The sequence below is a fragment of the Octopus sinensis genome, linkage group LG16, assembly GCF_006345805.1.
Source record: "Octopus sinensis linkage group LG16, ASM634580v1, whole genome shotgun sequence".
In the NCBI taxonomy this organism is placed as follows: domain Eukaryota; kingdom Metazoa; phylum Mollusca; class Cephalopoda; order Octopoda; family Octopodidae; genus Octopus; species Octopus sinensis.
In genome coordinates, this window is record NC_043012.1 from 8,768,510 (window position 1) to 8,773,648 (window position 5,139).

The 5,139-nt window shown below is 37.1% G+C and overlaps 1 long non-coding RNA gene across 1 annotated transcript in view; it reads right to left on the reverse strand.

The window, feature by feature from the left end:
- Nucleotides 1-2,269: 2,269 nt before the first annotated feature.
- Nucleotides 2,270-5,139, reverse strand: part of LOC118766493 — a 6,818-nt gene continuing 3,948 nt past the window's right edge. Inside the window, exon 3 of the long non-coding RNA XR_005002429.1 lies at nt 2,270-2,755. This is a non-coding gene — a long non-coding RNA (uncharacterized LOC118766493). The remainder of the gene's footprint in view (nt 2,756-5,139) is intronic.

Consider the following 5,139-nt stretch of genomic DNA (forward strand, 5'->3'; position numbering starts at 1 on the left):
AGTCATGTGGGGAGAGAAGAGAGAGAGGTAGAGGCAGAAGGATAGAAGAATAAAGGAGGAGTGAGAAAAAAATGAAAGGAGCTGAGTGAAGTGAAAGAGGAGGAAAAGTGAGCATGAAAAGAAGGCCAGGAAATGTGACAGAGGGGGAACAAAAGAATGAAGAGTGGAATGACGAAGTAAGTGTGAAAGGGCTGATAGAAAGAAGGAAAGAATGAAAAAATAGAAAGAATAATAGTCATACAAAATTTAGATATATATATATACTTACATATAAAAGACCAAAGTATGTACGCTGCTATATTTTTATGTATAAAAAATACAAAAATGGAACAAGAACATAAAACATTCAGCCAATTAGGTGATACAAAAAGGGACAAAAAAAAAAAAAAAAACATCCAGACAGACGATACAAAGACAGGACATTTGGAGCTTTCTATCCTCAGCTGAGTTCCAGATTATCTTTGCAGTTTCGGCTGGTTATACTTGAGATTACTCCAATCTGGTCAGCCCCTGATCTCTCCTATATATCTATATCTATCTATCTTCTATCTATCTATCTATCTATCTATCTATATCTATATTTCTATATATAATATATATTATATATATATATATATATTATATATATATATATATATATATATATATATATATATATAAAATCACAATCATCATTTACATGCATTTTCCATGCAGACATGGGTTGGATGGTTTGACTTGAGCTAGTAACATTACTATTCTATGTCTTTCGACTTTAGACCTTCTAAGATCTAGTCACTAATCACAGAGCTACTCAGCCATGTTCCTGTTCAAGCGACTGACGACCAGTCAGCCAGCCAACCAGCCAGCCATGCTACTGCTCCAGCCATGAAGACGCTATTATACACCAGCGACAGACAGGATGTTCTCCATCTCTGCTGCCGTCATCATCATCGTTGTCTCCATCTCTGTCGACTTCAACATGTACACATCAACATCTACACAGGTTTAAACTCACGCTGTTTGTGAATATTCACCCTGGTAAATGCTGTCAAAGTCTACCCGAAGAACCATCTGTATCAAGAGACTCGGCTCGGCATTGAAGCCCCAACCGCGGCACGACATGTGCCCAACTAGCCTCTGCCACTATGCTAGCACTCACAACACACTGTCTTTGTACACATTGTAAATAAAGTCTTCTCTCTCAAACAGTAGAATGGTTTTGTCGTCCTTCATTTATTCTTTTGGCCCTGTATTTTATATCATGTATTTGGCTTATGTTAGGGGCGACAGTGCGGCATTCAAAAGGAGACATTTGTCACCAACTCCTTACGTTCGGTCGTATTTCCTACATGAACTACTTTACAGAGTGTAGTAGGATGTTTAATGTCACACCACCACCAGTGAGGTTACCTAAAAAGTAGAAGCATCCTCTTCATAGATACGGTTGGATCATATAAAAGTAATTGAATTATTCAGAGTATATGACAAGATAATTATGATTCATTTTTGGATTTGGCTTGCAAGATTCTTTATATGAGTTCGTGTGTTGAAGCATATTCTGTTTTGTCTGGGGAGAGTCATTCTCTTTTAGTGCCTTATTATTTAACACACTCACCAGTAAAGACTATTGAAAAGGTTGCAAGACACAACAAAAATTTTAGGAAAATAAAAATAAGAAATAAGTGGAAATTTTACCGGTGAGTGTGTTACATTATAAGGCACAAAAAGAAAATGACTCTCCCCAGACACAACAGAAGATAATCATGATTAGACTAGTAATAGGGAACACAACAGCAACAAGTATCTCTGCATATGTACCACAATCATGACTGACAGATAAGTTTTTAACGATTTCTTTGAGGTTCTCTTGTTGACTACTTTGATAAAGGCTAACAATAAGCTCATTATCATGGCTGAACCAGTGACTTTAATGGAAATGCTCAGCAACACTATGATTATGAATCTTTGGAAGCACTCCGTCGTTTACGACGACGAGGGTTCCGGTTGATCCAAATCAACGGAACAGCCTGCTCGTGAAATTAACGTGTAAGTGGCTGAGCACTCCACAGACATGTGTACCCTTAACGTAGTTCTCAGGGATATTCAGCGTGACACAGAGAGTGACAAGGCTGGCCCTTTGAAATACAGGTACAACAGAAACAGGAAGTAAGAGTGAGAGAAAGTTGTGGTGAAAGAGTACAGCAGGGATCACCACCATCCCCTGCCAGAGCCTCGTGGAGCTTTAGGTGTTTTCGCTCAATAAACACTCAGAACGCCTGGTCTGGGAATCAAAACCGCTATCCTATGACCGCGAGTCCGCTGCCCTAACCACTGGGCCATTGCGCCTCCACGATTATGAATATGGTACAAGCAATTACAAGGGATCAATATTACAGGTGTTCTGTGGTACAAATAACCAAACAATTAGCTGCACTAATTTCAGGTAACCAGCCAGTTACTGGGTCACCAACATTGGAGCTTGATGCAGTTGTCTGACTCACTGGAACCTGTCAACCCATTCTACACATGGAGATTGAATGATGATGATGATAATGATGATGATGAGTTTGGCTCAGGATCTTCTTTTTCCCTGCATCTTGTACACAGCATACATCTGCTTGTCTCTGCTCTAACATCTCCATAATTTCTCCATATCTATCTTTTTGTCATGACAATGCTGAAGATGACATTCTGGACATTTTGTACCTCACAGGAAGAGGAGATTTTTTATTTGATTATGGTGGAAAAAGGCAGGTTGTTTTGTTGTCTGGATCTGAAAAGGATAGAGTGAGAATTGTTACTATGATAATTTGATGACGATCCCATGCATGTTCTCCCCTAGTCACTCCACTAAGATAGTGTTATACCTATATACACAACTAGCAGTATTGCCCGGCATTGCTCAGGTTTGTTTCGACCCTTTAGAATTGAAATTTTTGAAAAGTAAAAATTTTGCATCATGTAGCTTGTTATTCTCTTTAAGTAAACATTTTCCTGGTTGAAATACACCGAAAAATGGCGACACAGCAGTAAAAAAATCGTAAAAAATATGGATTTTCATAGAAAAAAAGCACCTTTTTGATGTAAATAATTTTTGGTGTTAACATGGTCCGATTTGAATTTTTTCTTCTACGGTAGGAAGAGCAAGCCTTCTTCTATCATACTCTCAATTTTGGTCAACTTGCGCCGCAGGGTCTCGGAGGAGATAGTGTTAGTTGAAGGCTACCAAACCTGCCATACACAGACAACTTCAGCTTTATATATATAGAGATCAGGAATTTTGGCATTGGTTCGACTGTGACATTTTGGGGTATGTTTTTACAACTGGATAGCCTTCCAGAAAACCTGTCTGTGACAGGAGTGATGAAAAGCAATTTAAGTACAAACCAGCAATTTTGATGGGAATGGGTTAGTCTATAAGACCAATACTTTATTTTATCAACTCCAGAAAAATATATTTCAGAATTGTCCCACAAGCAGCTGAGAAACCATGTGTCTCCATGGTGTTTAGGCAACAGGTGGTTTGCTACAAGGGGTACTTAGAACGGCAATCTGATACTTAGGTAGTTAAGAATGAAGCAATCTCTGAGCTCTCTGCAGAAAGGAAGGTTTAGCTTTGAAAAAATTAAGAATGTTTGGAGGGGTGGTGGTGATGGTGGTGGCTGGCATCATATTTGAAGTTAGTGACCCATGGGATATATATATATATATATATATATATATATATATATATATTATATATATATATATATATATATAATATATATATATATATATATACAGGCAAATCAAAAAAAAAAAAACAACTTTTAGATAGTCGTAAGTCAAAAGAACATACACAGTGAATGTATTAGGTTGATGCTCAGAGAAATTTTAAGATGGAATAAGAGGTGGGGGGAAGGAGGTGTGTGACGTTTCGGACATGGCTCTTCGTCAGAAAGAGAAAAGAGGAAAAAGTTAGGAGGGAAGGAAAAGAATAGTTCGAGAAAAGCATGTGTCGTTATGTGAGTGTGTGCGCGTGTGTGTATATATGTATGTATATACATTATGTCCAATCCAAGCCAGCTTGGAAAGTGAACGTTAAATGATGACGATGATGACGATATATATATATATGTGCGTGTGTGTGTGTATAAAGTATCAAAGGTCCGTCCTGAGCCAAATGCTCATAAAAGCTGGTTTGCTGGATTCTCTGGAATCGAAACTACAATCTTACGATCTTACAATCCTACACTCTAACCATCATACCACGTACTTACACACACACACACTTCACAGTATGGAAAACGGACGTTAGTATATCTATATAATATATATATATATATATATATATATATATATATATGTAGGTCCCGGTTGAGTCGGGGTTACCAAGTAATTAAGGTACTCAATACATAGCAGAGTAAATTAATTTATTTTTAATATATATATATATATATAGGCGGTGCCCCAGCTAGGCCGCAGTCTATTCACTGAAACAAGAAAAAAGATCTATATATATAAATATATATAAAACCCTATCTTACTTTGTATATATATATATATATATACATACACACACACACATATATATATATACTAATATGCATAATTGGTGCATGTGAACACATACACAATCATACACACGTACACTATTGTGAACATATATAGTGTGTGTGTGTGTGCATTCGTTCATATAAGTGCACACACATTATGCTATGATAGCATAAATGGTGCATGTTTACATAGATATGCTGTGCATATTTAGTAATTACACATATACACAAATACAATCTATGTATATACGTACACCTATGTAACATTGTGTACGTGTGTGTGTGTGTGTGTGTATATATATATGTGTGTCAGTATGTGTGTGTGTGTGTGCTGAGGGGGAGATATATTTTGATTTTAAGTTTTATTCTTATTGGCAATGCCCTTGAAGGAAATGAATGGATGTCATAACTTGTCATTACCTCCCCCACTATTATTCCTGTACAACGTTATATGTCTTTGTGAAGAATTTCAATTTAAAAAAAATCCCTACAAAACCCGAAGTTAAGGTGTAGCTGTGGTGATGTTCATCACAGTCCAGTGACAGTTCGGACCGCCAACCTGTTCCGTTAATCAGTTATTCCATCCGCTACCTTTACAGTTCAGTTACACCACTTGGGCTGT